Here is a 15,605-nt window from a genome sequence, read left to right as displayed (position 1 = left end):
GTTCTATCCGGTTCTCTTGCTCTCCCCTCCACTTCTTTACTTTGAATTTATATTAGTTCACACAAACACTCCATCCATGCTTTTGTTCCCGCCCTCCAGTCCAATTTAAGAACCCATTGTGGCCCTCGAGTCAAAAAGTTTGCCCACCCCTGAGCTAGACTGTCTGGCATCAAGTCGGAAAGTGAGGGTGGCTTTCTTGCAGAGGTGCTTGCAGGAATCATTGTTTACTGCGCTGGGGTGCGGGACGCGGAGACGTGGAGACACAGAGTTGGCTGACTGGCAGCCATCGCTGTTTACTACACCCTGGTGATTCCCAGAGACCCCGCCCCACCCAATTTACAAACCCACCCAAACTGTGCACAGTGGCTTTTGCATATAAATGGCCTGCCCTTTCACAGCTTAACCTAACAAATTGCAGCTCGGTCAGACAGCTCCAAAACTTCCAAACCCCAAACAAAGAGGAGAAATCTGTAACTCCTGCTGGGTGGCCTCAGGCTATAGCTGACTTGCACCTCCTGGGAGATCCAGGAGCCAGTGTACCTAATGGTCAGTGTGAGACGATACCAGATTTCAACTCCTCACATCCATAAGTGACACACTCAAGAGGCAGACTCAGTGAGCACCAAAGCCCCACTGAATCAAGTCCTGCCCCATAAGGGTGTCTCTAGCACAGCAGTTCTTCCATTATAGACACAGCGGGTCCTCATAGCCAATTGGCCTGGAGGTCAATTCCTCCCAGTGTACCAACAGCAATCAAGGCTTAACTACAACAAGACTGTGCAAACAGCCCACAAAGGGGTTCACCAAGAGTGTCCACCTCAGGTGATTGGGGAGGCTGAGCCACTGGGCCCTATAGGTCACTACCACACAAAGCCACTCCATCAACACAGGGAAGCAGCCAAAATGCAGAGACAAAGAAACATGTCACGAATGAAAGAAATGGAGGAAAGCAAACTACTGGATATAGAGTTCAAAACCACAGTTATAAGGTTACTCAAGAATCTTCTAGAAACCTCCGAGAAACTTAGTGAGACCTTCAAGGATCTTAATGAGAATGCCAAAAAAAGAAAAAAAAAATTGGAAAAGGACCAGTCAGAAATTAAGCATACACTGTCTGAAATAAAGAATATTATACAGAAATTCAACAGTAGACTAGAGGACCCAAAGAATCAACCCAAAGATTTGAAATATGAGGAAGCAAAAAACACCCAACCAGAAAAACAGAAAAATGAATCCAAAAATATGAAGATAGTGCAAGGAGCCTCTGGGACAACTTCAAGCATACCAACATCTGAATTATGGGGGTGCCAGAAGAAGAGAGAGAGCAAAATATTGAAAACCTATTAGAAGAAATAATGATAGAAAACTTTCCCTACCTGGTGAAAGAAATAGACTTACAAGTCCAGGAAGTGCATAGAACCCAAAACAAAAGAAATCCAAAGAGGACCACACCAAGACACATAATAATTAAAATGCCAAGGGAAAAAGACAAAGAGAGAATCTTGATAGCAGCAAGAGGAAAACAGTTAGTTACCTACAAGGGAGCACCCATATGACTGTCAGCTGATTTCTCAACAGAAACTATGCAGGCCAGGAGGGAGTGGCAAGAAATATTCAAAGTGATGAAGAGCAAGAACCTACAACCAAGATTACTCTACCCAGCAAAGCTATCATTTAGAATTGAAGGTCAGATAAAGAGCTTCACAGACAAGAAAAAGCTAAAGGAGTTCATCACCACCAAACCAGGATTATATGAAATGCTGAAAGGTATTCTTTAAGAAGAGGAAGAAGAAGAAAAAGGTAAAGATAAAAATTATGAACAACAAAGTGACAACAAATACATATCTATCAACAAGTGAATCTAAAAATCAAGTGAATAAAAAGTCTGATGAACAGAATAAACTGGTGAATATAATAGAATCAGGGGCATAGAAAGGGAGTGGACTGACAATTCTCGGGGGGAGGGGATGTGAGGGGTGTGGGAAGAGATTGGACAAAAATCTTACATCTATGGATGAGGACAGTGGTGGGGGGTAAGGGCATGGGGCGGTGGGGGACGGAATTGGGTGGAGGGGAGCTATGGGGGGGAAAAAGAGGAACATCTGTAATAATCTGAACAATAAAGTTTTATTTAAAAAAAGAATTAAATGTAAGTTTTGAAACTATATATATTCTTGAATAAAGCATAGGCAGCAAAATATCAGGCATTTCACATAGCAAAAATTTCGCAGATACAACACGTACAGCACAAGAAACAAAGGGAAAAATAAACAATTGGGACTACATCAAAATGAAAAGCTTCTACACAGCAAAAGAAACAAGAATCAAAATAAAAAGGGAACCCACTGTATGGGAAAACATATTTGCCAATAATACATTTGATAAGTGGTTAATTTCCAAAATGTATAAAGTTCTCATACAACTAAACAAAAGGAGGGCAAACAATCCAATGAAAAAATGGGCAGAGGCCCTAAATAGACATTTCTTCCAAAGAAGATATACAAATGGCCATGAGACATATCAAAAAATGCTTAATGTCATTAATTATCAGAGAGATGAAAATTAAAACCACAATGAGATACCACTTCATACCTGCCAGAATGGCTACCACCAATAAATCAACAAACAAGTGCTGGCGAGGTTGTGGAGGAAAAGGAACCCTATTACACTGCTGATGGGAATGCAGACTGGTACAGCCACTATAGAAAATAGTGTAGAGCATGCTCAAAAAATGGCCCAGCCAGCATGGCTCAATGGTTGATTATTGACCTACTATAGGCCCAATGCATGAAATCTGTGCAAGAGTAGGCCTTCCTTCCCCTGCCTGCCGGCACCGGCTTCCCTCGCAGCCCTGGCTTCATCTGGAAGGTTGTCCAGAAGGACGTCTGGTCTAATTAGCATATTACTCTTTTATTATTATAGATGAACCAAGAAGTCATGGTTTGATTCCGGGTCAGGGCATATCCCCAGGTTGCAGGATCCCAATGTGGGGCATGCAGCAGGCAGCTGATCAATGATTCTCTCTCATCATTGATGTTTCTCTCTCTCCCTCTCCCTTCCTCTCTAAAGTCAATAAAAATATATTTAAAAAAAATAAAGATAAAAATAAGAAATGAAATTGCCATTTGACCCAGTGATCCCACTTCTAGCAATATATCCTAAGGAGCCTAAAACACCAATCAGAAAGAATGGCACCCCTATATGCATAGCAGCGTTATTACCATAGCTAAGATCTGGAAACAGCCCAAGTGCCCATCAGTAGATGAGTGGATAAAAAACCTGTTGTACATTTACACCATGGTATGCTATGCAGGTATAAAAAAGAAGGATCTCTTAACCTTTGAGACAGCATGGAGGGACCTGGAGAGTGTTATACTAAGTGAAATTAGCCCATCAGAGAAAGACAAGTATCACATGATCTCAGTTATATGTGGAATCTAATGATCTAACAAACACAATAGATCTTCCAGAGGCATGGAAACATGCAACAGACTGAGGATTCTCAGAGGGAAGGGGGGTGGGTGGGAAGAGATCAACCAAAGAACTTATATGCATACTAGAAGCCTGATGCATGAAGATTAGTGCCAGAATGGGCCTTCCTTCCCCTGGCTGCTGGCACCGCCTTTGCTCTGGCCAGAGCTGCCTTTCCTCCTTCCCACACTGCCCAGAGGCCCGGAGTGGCTGGGGTGGTGCGGAATGCCTGCATCATCACCATGGCGACCATGCAAGGGTCCCACCCCAGCTGCTTGGTGCCTGCATATGCAAACTAACCCGCCATCTTTGTTGGGTTAATTTGCATACTCACTCCTGATTGGCTGGTGGGCATCACAAAGTTAAGGTCAATTTGCATCTTACTCTTTTATTAGTGTAGATATGCATAACCCATGGACACAGACAATAGTGGGGTGAAAACCTGGGGAGGGGAAAAGAATGGGGAGGAAGGGGTCAATGGGGAAAAGAAAAGGGGACATCTGTAATACTTTAAACAATAAAGATAAAATTTTAAAAATAACAAATAAATAAATAAATATATAAATAAATAAATACAACATATTAAAATTATGGTAACTATTAAAATGTCTTTAATATTTTTCATGTTATAATAGCCATTAGTTAAGAATGGAATATGGAGTCTATGTAATAAAGTTTTTAAAAGGAAGATAGAAGAGAGGACACGGGAAATGGAGAGGAGACAAGGAAAGAACAGATTGGCATATTCACTGCATGTTCTCATTTTTTTGATGCCTACCTGAGTAGCACCTACTTCTTCCCTAAACACCAATCACTCTCTCAGCATTATCAGGACATGTGTCCTACACCTTGTGAAACAGTCCATGAAAACTTATTTCCCAACTTTCCAAAGTATTGCTTAGTCTTCAAATGATCCAAATGGTACTGGTAAACCCTTTTTAATCTATTCTGCCCATGGTGTCTAAATAATAGTACCTTATATTCATGTCATTCTTTATAATTACATACATTGTCTCATGTGATTCTTAAGACAACTTTTAAAAGAGGTAGACTAGACAGTTTCCCTATTTTATAGGTTGAGACTGAAGCTCAAAGAGGTTAAAGGACATGCCCAGACTATAGGGGTATAGAGCAGGGCAAGAGGTTACATAAGTTCCCCGGACCAGTCTACAGGGATGTCACAAAGATGTCAGTCTTTGTGAACTCTACCTCTGCAGTCACCGTGTAGAGGGAGACAGTGTGCACTCCATCACAGGCCTCTTGCAGCACTATGCCATTGCAAGGTTACACCAAGAAAGTGACACAGGCTAAGTGAAATAAGCCAGTCAGAGAAAGACAAGTATCACATGATCTCACTCATATGTGGACTCTAATGAACAAAATAAACTGATAAACAAAAAGAGATCAAGAGACACAGAAGCATGGAAGAGAATGTGGAATCTCAGAAGTAAGGCAGGGGTGGGTGCGTGGGTGGGAAGAGATTAACCAAAGAACTTGTATGCATATGTGCATAATCCATGGACACAGACATTAGGGTGGTGAGGCCTGAGGCAAGGGGGTGGGAGGTGGGGGCAGGGGCGTATTAGAAGGGGTCAATGGGGAAAAGGGGGGACATACGTAATACTTTTAACAATGAAGATTTTTTTTAAAAAAATAGTAAGTGACAGCTCCAACAGTAGCTCTAGACCATTAGTTCTAATAAACCAGTCCGTCTTAATAATAAAAGTGTAATATGCTAATTAGACTGGACAGCCAATTGAATAAAGCATATTTGCTGCCTATGCTTTATATTTGCTGGTTCATCTATAAGAATAAAAGCATAATATGCTAATTAGACTGGAAGAAGCTGGGGCTGCGAGGGCCTAGGCAAGCCACCTTGGCTGAAAGGGCCAAGACCCTTGCACAAATTTCATGCATCGGGCCTCTAGTTTTTTATATAATAGTACTGAAATGTGTAGAGAGCACATCAACATTCACAAAGTATTTACTATATATTATTTTATTTATTCTCATAATTACAGTGTGCTATTTCAAGATTAAAAAATATAGACAAAAGAAATATTATAATGTCTTTTGTATATTTACTAATTTGTGATTTCACACACACACACACACACACACTCACCAAAAAATGGATATTAAATATTCTAATGATTAATAAATAGATATTAATTAAACATTCTAAATATGCAAAGATGATCTCTGCTTATAATTAATATACATTTAGTTCTATTTCATTTTTATTATTTTAAACCACAAAAATAATTTTTTTATCTTACTGATTATATGACAGTTCCTGAATAAGACATTAAATTAATCATGATGTGGTTAAGTTGGCAATTTTTCCTGCTTTCACAATAATTTTGTATTAATGTAGTACATTAACATGGCCAAAAACATTAGTATATCCTAAATTTTATATACAGTTAATATGTTACTGACAGTAAAATTAAAATGCAGTATAGTAAGATTTTGTAGAGATATGGTACTTTTAATTTGCTAATGTGATTTCATAGATATCATTAGTGCCTAGTGATTGGTAGGAAATTGTTAATTCCATTTTACAGATAAGAAAATTGGTATACAGAAATGTCAAGTGACATCCCATACTAGTACTTAAGCACAGGACCTCTGACTCCCACCTCTGACCTTATTCCCTGCTATTAAGTACCTGACACAATTTAGGCATTTATATATTGTTTCTTTGTCTCCTCAGGCCTTCACCAAGGGAAAGAAAGCTGCCTCCTCACCATATCATTCTGAGGATAGGGTGATATGGTGGAGACCACAACTTGAGAATCACATAAGCTCCCTGTGCCCAATGTTCCTCGTCTGTGAAACCTGCAGATCTTCATAATGACCAACTTGAACTACATCAGAAAGGACTTAGAAAACTATTGACAGTTTTTGCAAATATTGGAGGCACTCTTTTTGCTCATGTGATATTCTTGAACACATGCAGTGACACATAATGTGTTCATGATATTCTCCGCACATGGATTTATGTCCTCCTCATATGCAGCATGGGCTCAAACAATAGATGCTCTGTAATTTCCATTAGGTAATGGGCCTTGGCCAGCTATCCTACCAGTTGTGGAATCCGTTCATTTGGCTCTGAAACCTGAAGGAGTCACCCATGGCTAATAGAAGCAAGTGTGTTTATTCAGTAACCTCTTCACTTTCCCAGTGAAAATATCCTATTTTGGCAACCTGGACTTTTCCCATAGTCAGATTTGGCACTATATATATAACCTCATTTAAGGACTAGGAACAAAACATGCCAGCTTCACGTGAAGTGAACAATTTTTTGAGTTATCCTACTTGAAGCAGAAACAGCCTAGAGACTCAGGGCTTAAATCATAACCATTATATAAGTAACTAGAGGCCCGGTGCACGAAATTCGTGCATGGGAGGGGTGTCCCTCAGCCCAGCCTGCACCCTCTCCAATCTGGGACCCCTTGAGAGATGTCCGACTGCCCGTTTAGGCCCAATCCCAGTAGGATCGGGCCTAAACGGGCAGTTGGACATCCTTCTTACAATCTAGGACTGCTGGCTCCCAACTGCTCGCCTGCCTGCCTTCCTGATTGCCCCTAACCGCTTCTGCCTGCCAGCCTGATCACCCCCTAACCACTCCCCTGCCAGCCTGATTGATGCCTAACTGCTTCCCTGCCAGCCTGATTGCCCCTAACTGCCCTCCCCTGAAGGCCTGGTCCCCCCTAACTGCCCTCCCTTGCAGGCCTGGTCCCTCCCAGGCCTCCCCTGCTGGCCATCTTGTGGTGGCCATCTTGTGTCCACATGGGGGCAGCCATCTTTGACCACATGGGGGCATCCATCTTGTGTGTTGGAGTGACGGTTAATCTGCATATTACTCTTTTATTAGATAGGATAGAGTCCTGGTGCATGGGTGGGGGCCGGCTGGTTTGCCCTGAAGGGTGTCCCGGATCAGGGTGGAGGTTCCCTTGGGGTATGGGGCAGCCTGAGCTAGGGGCCTGTGGTGGTTCTCAGGCCAGCCACACCCCCCGGCAACCCAAGCGGAGGCCCTGGTATCTGGGGTTTATTTATCTTCTACAATTGAAACTTTGTAGCTTTGAGAAGAGGCCAGCGCAAGCCAGGGCAGGCAGGAAGCTTGGCTTCCTCCATTGCCAGGGGCATCCTCTGGCTGGCTCCAGCTCTGTGGCCACTTCCATCTTTGTTGGGATTTATTTATCTTCTATAATTGAAACTTTGTAGCCTTGAGTGGAGGCCAGGGCCTGCCAGGGCGGGCGGGAAGCTTGGCTTCCTCCATTGCTGGGGGCAACCCAAGCCTTCTGCTTGCTCCAGCTCCATGGCTGCCACCATATTTGTTGGGTTAATTTGCATACTCACTTCTAATTGGCTGGTGGGCATGGCTTGTGGGCGTAGCAGAGGTATGGTCAATTTGCATGTTTCTCTTTTATTAGATAGGATTGGTGATGTTCCCTTAACCCAAAGCCATCCATGGCAGAGGTAGGCAGGGAGAAGAGTGTGAGAAGATGAAGAGGTCTCTAAGGGGAAAATAATAAGACCCCACCAGGGAGAAGGGTGACACATCAAACTTCCTAGGAACTAGCATGCAGATGCCTGGCTGTCACCCAAGAGAATGAAAAGAAGGTGTTTCATGTAGGGATGGGATAAAAATATAATCATGAGCTATCCCTAGTACTTGATCCTCTTCAAGATGTCCTTGATGTTATATCACAAGGATGAAAGTACAGCATAGGTAATATAGTCAATCCTATATAATAAAAGCCCAGTGACCAAATAGCTGAATGACCAGAATGGCCGGTCAACCAGTCGCTATGACGCGCACTGACCACCAGGGGGTAGACACTCAATGCACGAGCTGCCCCTTGGTGGTCAGTGTGCTCCAACCATGGGATCACCGCTCAAAAACATGGGTTCAAAGCCGCTTGGCTGACTGGGGTGCATGGTGCTCCCACAGTGGGCCAATCCCCCCAGGCCACACCCCCACCAGTACACAAATCCCATGCACTGGGCCTCTAGTAATCCCATCTAATAAAGAGGGAATATGCTAATTGACTGTCACGCCCTCACAAAGATGGAGGCATCCACAGACAATAAGGAAGGAATATGTTAATTGATTGCCATGCCCTCAAATATGGTGGTACCCATAGCCACAAGATGGAGGCACCCAGTCCCCTCAGCCCCACCAGGGGGGGTCCAGCTGCTTCACATGCCTGCCTCCGGAGTCCCCCAGTCCCCTCAGCCCCCCAGCCACCCAGGGCTGGCCCAAGGTGCAGGCAAGCCTCAGGTGGCAGCTGCCCAGCCTCCCAGGACCAGCCCGAGGTGCAGGCAAGCCTCGGATGGCGGCTGCCCAGCCGACGCCCAAGGCACAGGCAAGCCTCGGATTGTGGCTGCCCAGACACCCAGGGCCGGCCCAAGGTGCAGGCAAGCCTCAGATGGCAGCTGCCCAACCACCCAGGGCCATCCGAGGCTCAGGTAACCAGGGCTGGCCGAGGCTTGCACTGCTGGCAGTGGGAGCAGCGGAGTTGTGCTGGGGGCGTCGCCTTCCCCTGATCGCCGGGTCGCCTCCCACCCCTGAGGGCTCCTGGACTGTGAGAGGGGGCAGGCTGGGCTGAGGGACCCCCCTCCAGTGCATGAATTTTCATGCACCGGGCCTCTAGAACATATATAAAAGCCTACATGACTGTTACAACCAGACAACAGGCTGGTAGCTATGATGCACACTAATCACCAGGAGGCCGATGCTCAATGCAGGAGCTGCCCCTGGTAGACAGTGCACTACCATTGCCAACCTCACCCAGCTGGCCAACCTCCCGTGGTCTCTGCCCCAGCCGGCCGGCCATGATTGGCCCCAATCAGGACTGGACGAGATGGCCACAATTGCCTCCGATCGCTGGCCAGGCCAAGGGACCCCATCCATGCACAAATTTGTGCACCTAGCTCTAGTATTATAATAACTACATATGGTGTCAAATGAGTACTTATCAGGGTGATCACTTATAAGATTATATAAATGTTTAATCTCTATATGATGTATGGTGTACTTGCGCTTTGTTTACAGATGTTTGTTAAATTTCAGAACTGCATCCTTTCTGTATAGTCTTAGAACTAGAAAAATCCCCTCCCCATGGGGCAGGGGAGAAAGGAGACTGTGTTCTGGAGAAAGCAAGGATGTCTTGGGTGGTTACTCCCACTTTCACTATTTTTAGTGCCACAGGGTTCAGAGGCACATCCTTTGAGGCTTTACCTATTATAATAGCTTTAGTTTTCCTAGAACAGTCCTTTAACTCATTTATAGCAAAAATTACAGCCAAAACTACCTTTATGTATCTCCTGAGAATGGGATACACATTCATCTAAATGCAGGAATTAAACAACAGTGTTACTTTTTATCATGTTTGATGAAACAAGTTTATAGATGGCTAAATCCTTTGTGATGTAGGAAAAATTTACCCTTGAATATCTCTAACATTATAAAAACAAGAAGCCAAATACAGACATACTTCTGGCCCACAGAAAGCCTCTACTGGAATCACCCTCAGAATAATCATCTTGCTCTCCAGACAAACATGAATCAGCAAGGACTTCTGTTGCGAAAAAGATCATGGTCACTGCAACCACTATTTGTCCTGTAACTTAATATGCACATAAATGCACTTTATAGAGCACCAAGGTGAAGCTAAAGGGGTGTGTGTGTATAATTAAATATATTCATGTAAAATGTACAAGAGAAAAGATATTGTATTTCAAATTTAATTTTAAAAATGTATAATGTATTCCCTTAATGTTTTAAGTGGCTTCTGTGTTATTCAAATACTAGAGGCCTGGTGCACAAAATTCATGAGGCGGGGGTCATGTCCCTTAGCCCAGCCTGCACCCTCTCCAATCTGGGACCCCTGCAGGATTGGGCCTAAACCGGCAGTCAGACATCCCTCTCACAATCCAGGACTGCTGGCTCCTAACCACTTGCCTGCCCGCCTGCCTGATTGCCCCTAACCCGCTTCTGCCTGCCAGCCTGATCATCCCCTAACTGCTCCCCTGCTGGCCTGATTGACACCTAACTGCTCCCCTGCCAGCCCAATTGCCCCCAACTGCCCTCCCCTGCTGGCCATCTTGTGACGATGTAGGGGCAGCCATATTGTGGCAGCCATCTTGTGATGACGTGGGGCAGCCATCTTGTGAGGGCATGAGGGTCAATTTGCATATTACCTCTTTATTATATAGGATTCCTGGTCTACTAAACTTCCTTAAGGATGTCTTATTCATCTTTGACTCTGCTACTTGGTCAGATTCAGGGCCATGGATGCAGAAAGTATTCAATAAATAGTGAATAATTTAGTCACTTTGGCCAATTTCCAGGTAATAAAAAGACACATATATTTTTATAGCATATATTAAATTGAGTTAACCTAGCCCCAGCTTGCAGAATATCAACCAGCAGAGCTAATTGAGGGATGCAGGGGCTTGGGGGCAGCTAGAACTGGAATAGAAGCTCCTCTGTCTTGGGTTTACCTTTAAAATCTCAATTTATACCTTCAAAGATAAAATTTGTGTGTCTTTCTAATCTTCACCCAAGGATATGCTCATTGATCTTTTAGTGAAAGGGATCCCTTATAGATTAGGGAATACATGCCTGTGGGGGAAGGAGAAGGAGAAGGGAATGGCACGGGTGTGCTCCTTGGAGGGAGAGTGAGCACTGGGTCCTTTGTCCTGAGCTTATTTATCGCTCTCTTGAAGGTGGAAATCTTAGGGGAGGTCTCAGGTGAGTGTCTCAATAGAATATTCACCCACTTTCCAGGTGTGCTTTTTCAAGGTCATGGTCTCCACCGATTGGTCAGTGCCAGGGAAGGGGGTCATTAGTAAATGTAGCTGTTCCTGAGGAAGTCAAGGCCACATCACTTGTCTAGTTTTGTGGCTTTTCTGGGCCTGGAACTGAAATACAACTGAGGCCTAGATGTTATCTTTAGGAAGGAAAATGTCAGGGGATATAAGCCACCTGACCAGCAATATGAAAAATCAGGGGTCCAAACTACATGACCAATGACATGCTAGGGAAGGTTAGGTTACCCTGGGAGTGAGGTTCTTATTTTCCCAGTTTTTCCCTTGCTAGGCATCAGGGGCTTTCTGCCCTGATGAGTTTCTATACCTAGCCCATCATCCTTGCCCTGCTCATGTCTGTCTAACATTAATCATGGAAAAGATCTTACAAACCAAGCAAGGTACAAGAAAAATATGGGAATATGGAATATTTACCTAGAGCTTGTTTGAAAAGGATACTGAAGAAGTCTCGATCTAGAGACAAAGGGAGGAAATTGGCCATCCCAAAAGCCAAGTAAGGTAAAGATAGGATGAAAGGAGTAGCCACAAAGGAAAAATGAAAAGGATCTGGATGTCATTGGTCCATGCATGAAGTAAAACTTCCAGGCAAGATTAGGGAAAGGAAGCTGGTTAGTCATAAATAAAACCATTGTGACATAATAACCATGCATTGACCTAGTATGTATTTGGTTATCAATGGGTAGTTTAAAAAAATAATGTAAAAATTTTACTTTTCATAATTTACTTTTGTGATGAAAAGAGGACACATGTTAATGTAACTAGCTCAAGGAAGGCCTGCATGGCAGCCTTGCAAACTCAGAAACCTAAAGTAACCACAAAAGGTGGTCTGAAGTGGAAACTTTTTTTTTTTTTTAACTAAAAGCAGTTTATGATGGGTAATCATGTCCTAAGGCAATATTTTTTCCTAAAAAAGGTTAATCTTCACCCTAACTAAGTCTGTCCCTTTGAATTTTTGCATCTAAGGTAATATGCTTGATTAACAAAAGCCTTTGCAAAAACAATGTAATTTCCCTTTTTCCAACCCCTCAAAGCACAGGCACAGCTCTGCAGAGACCACAAATCCCCTTATTGTTATTGAGTTCATTGTTGACTGTTAACTATCCTGCACCCACCTGTGTAAAAGAAGCATGTGTCTATTATTTTATTTTTTATCCAATCCCAGAGGTTTCTCCACTTTGCTTTCTCCCACCTCCCTAATCTATCACCAATGGATTTCATGTAACCCATGTGGACGAAAGGGGCCATATGCTAACCTGACTAGTTCAGGGAAGGCCTGCATGGCCGTTGTACAAACTCAAAGACCTAAAATAACCACAAAAGATGGTCTGAAAATTAAATATTTAACTACAAACAGGTTATGGTGGGTAGTCATGTCCTAGGCCAGTATTTTCCTGACAAAGATCAACTTAGATCTTTACTGAGCCCATTTGTCTTTTTGCCCAGATAACATACAGGTGAAATGACTGGGTAACTTGTAACTTCCCTTTTTTTCCGGACCCCTCAGAGCACAACAAATGGCACCAGAACATTCCCTCATTGTTATTGTTATCAAGTTAATTGTCCACTGTTAATTATGTAAAACTATCCTGTATTCATCTATGTAAAAGAAGCATATGTCCATCATTCCACTTTTTACCCTATCCAAGAGGTTTCCCTACTTTGCTTTATAATCTATCACCAATGAATTTCATGTAACCCACCCAAGTCCCTTTCCTTTGATTGCAATCCTATCTAATAAAAGAGTAATATGTGAATTGACTGTCACTCCAAGATGGCCTCCCCCATGTGGACACAAGATGGCTGCCACAAGATGGCTGGCAGGGGAGGGCAGTTGAGGGCGATCAGGCCTGCAGGGGAGGGCAGTTGGGGAGGACCCAGGCCTACAGGGGAGGGCAGTTAGGGGTGACCAGGCCGGCAGGGAAGGGCAGTTAGGGGCAATCGGGCCGGCATGGGAGCAGTTAGGCATCGATCAGGCTGGCAGGGGAGTGGTTAGGGGGCAATCAGGCAGGCAGGCAGGTGAGGTGTTGGGAGCCAGCAGTCCTGGATTGTGAGAGGGATGTCTGACTGCCCTTTTAGGCCCTATCTGACCGGGATTGGGCCTAAACGGGCAGTCAGACATCCCTCGAGGGTCCCAGATTGGAGAGGGTGCAGGCTGGGCTGAGGGATACCCCCCTACCCCCAATGCACCGGGTCTCTAGTGTATAAATACAGATGTAACCCGCCATTCTCCAGAGCATTATCTCAATTCGTTGAGGTTCTGCTTCCTGTCATATGACGACAGTTAGGCTCAAATAAACTTACAAAATTCTGTACAGGTTTCAATGGTTTTTTTTTTATGTTAACACACATTTAGTCTCCTCTTTTGATTGTAATGTATAAAATAAAGTGCAAAACTGCCATTCTCCGGAGCATTATCTCAATCCACTGCGAGTCTGCTTCCTGGCAATTGTTGACAGTTTGGCTCAAATAAACTCAAAAAATTCTTCACATATTTGAATGTTTCTTATGTTAACACCTTTCATGTGACAAATTGCTTTTGTCTGCATTGGTGGAGAAATAAAAAGCTCCCATTCAGTATAACTTCCGGGCAGCTGTGCTGGGAATTAACCTGCTTTCCACCTTTAACTTAAACAGAGCAGGCTTTCAATCCATAGAAAGGATAAAATTAAAGCCAAAACAATTGATATGTTAGAAGCAAATACTGGTATAGCATTCTTCACTGAGGTGTCAATTTTGTTTTAAGGAGTAAGGAGAGAGAAAAAAACAACAACAGCAAGAGACTTCGTTGTTAAAACTGGAATATTTTTTTCTAACAATTTACTGATCACTTAGAATAAAAATAAATAAGTAAAATGCTCTTAAGTAAAAGCATAATTTTCAAATATTAATACATAAGGTAACTATAAAATATGGAATCATTTAAGGGCATGCTGTTAAAATGAGAACAATTACTACAAAATAAAATATAAGCTACTTTGAGAATCCACTTTCTTTTTCTACAGGACTCTTGACCCTACAGTCTGTTTTATAGCAGTAGACTGACCCATTGTGAGTAAATAGGGCAACCCAGGGTGGAAATTAAAATGACAAGCCAGGCTGTCTGAGCACCTTGACCAGGTGGATCTCTAATAACACCATGGCTGGGGCCTCACCAGCAAACCGGCTGCCTGCCTGCCCAACCTGCAAATTTTGCAAAGGATCCACTACTCACTGCTGCACAGCACATTAAAAAAGATTCTCTACCCTTTAATAAAGGCCAGCATCTTAGGAAAGTGGTCAAAGGTCTCCACAAACTGCAGTGACTGACCCACCTGGTTCCAGCCCAGCCCACACAGGACTGAATGACCCATCACACCGTGGAGACCGCTCACTTCCATAGGCTTCTTCATTTTCCCTTCTCATTTGCTATCTAGATGGATCCTCAAATACTTACTGTCAGCATCACATCTCCATGCTTTTGTTTTCCTTTGTCACATCAGCAGATCGCAGCGTTGCTGCCACTGCAGCTGCCGGGTCCAGGCCCACTGGATGCACTGATGCCGCAATCAGCAGCGCTCTCCCTCCTCCGCCCCCCCTCCCCCACAACACACACTCAGTGGCCATTTTTTTTTTCTTCTTAAAGAGATAATACTACCCTCAACCTTACATTTCAGTTATGCTGCAAAGGGCAGCATCATTGCTCAGGCTGATGTTTTAAAATAACAGTAAGTGCATTTTCTATTCTCTTCATATTGCAAAGATTAATTTTAGTATGTAGGCATGGCTAACAAGACTGGCTCTATTAAACACCAGCTGTGTGACCTTGGACAAACCAATCTTGGGTCTCATTTAACTCGTGGAAAATAAAGAGTTGTGACCAGGCAACGCCCAATCTGGAAATCCTATAATTTACCAAAATTAAATTCAAAAATATCAGCTACACACTCACTGATAAAAATACAATAACATTGCAGGGTATGGCTCACAAACCTTTTTTTGTGTTTTATTTGGATTTGGGTATGAAGTTCCAAAGGTTTAAAAAAAGACATTCACTCAAAATGCTTTGTAAACTGTGAAATGCTATGCAGTTATAAATGTTCTAAAGTTGTCATTGTTATTGCCAATTTCATAATAAAAAATAGTGTGACAATAAATCAAATACAATTCTATGTTCTTATTTCCTACAAATGGTGGTTTGCAATACCAAGAGAGCCTGTTTTTGTAAATAGCCCTCCCCCTACTCCCTTTGGGTGCATTGTATTCCTCATGATAGTATCCTGCAGAACTGCCTATTTCATCAATGAAAATCTAGA

The 15,605-nt window shown here is 43.2% G+C and overlaps 1 protein-coding gene across 5 annotated transcripts in view; it reads right to left on the bottom strand.

The window, feature by feature from the left end:
- SACS (sacsin molecular chaperone) overlaps positions 1-14,894 on the bottom strand; it is a 125,767-nt gene extending 110,873 nt beyond the window's left edge. For 3 of the 5 annotated variants that reach the window (XM_080662301.1, XM_080662302.1, XM_080662307.1), the window contains exon 1: positions 14,747-14,872. The gene's annotated coding sequence lies outside the window, so the exon portion shown is untranslated. Of the gene's footprint in view, positions 1-14,746 lie in introns of all 5 variants that reach the window. The other 2 variants (XM_080662304.1, XM_080662305.1) reach the window with 2 other exon arrangements.
- Between the last annotated feature and the right edge of the window lie 711 nt (positions 14,895-15,605).

This window comes from Plecotus auritus, assembly GCF_963455305.1.
Source record: "Plecotus auritus genome assembly, chromosome: 3".
NCBI classification, from domain to species: domain Eukaryota; kingdom Metazoa; phylum Chordata; class Mammalia; order Chiroptera; family Vespertilionidae; genus Plecotus; species Plecotus auritus.
The sequence above is the reverse complement of the archived record's forward strand: the minus strand, read 5'-3'. Positions and strand labels throughout refer to the sequence as shown.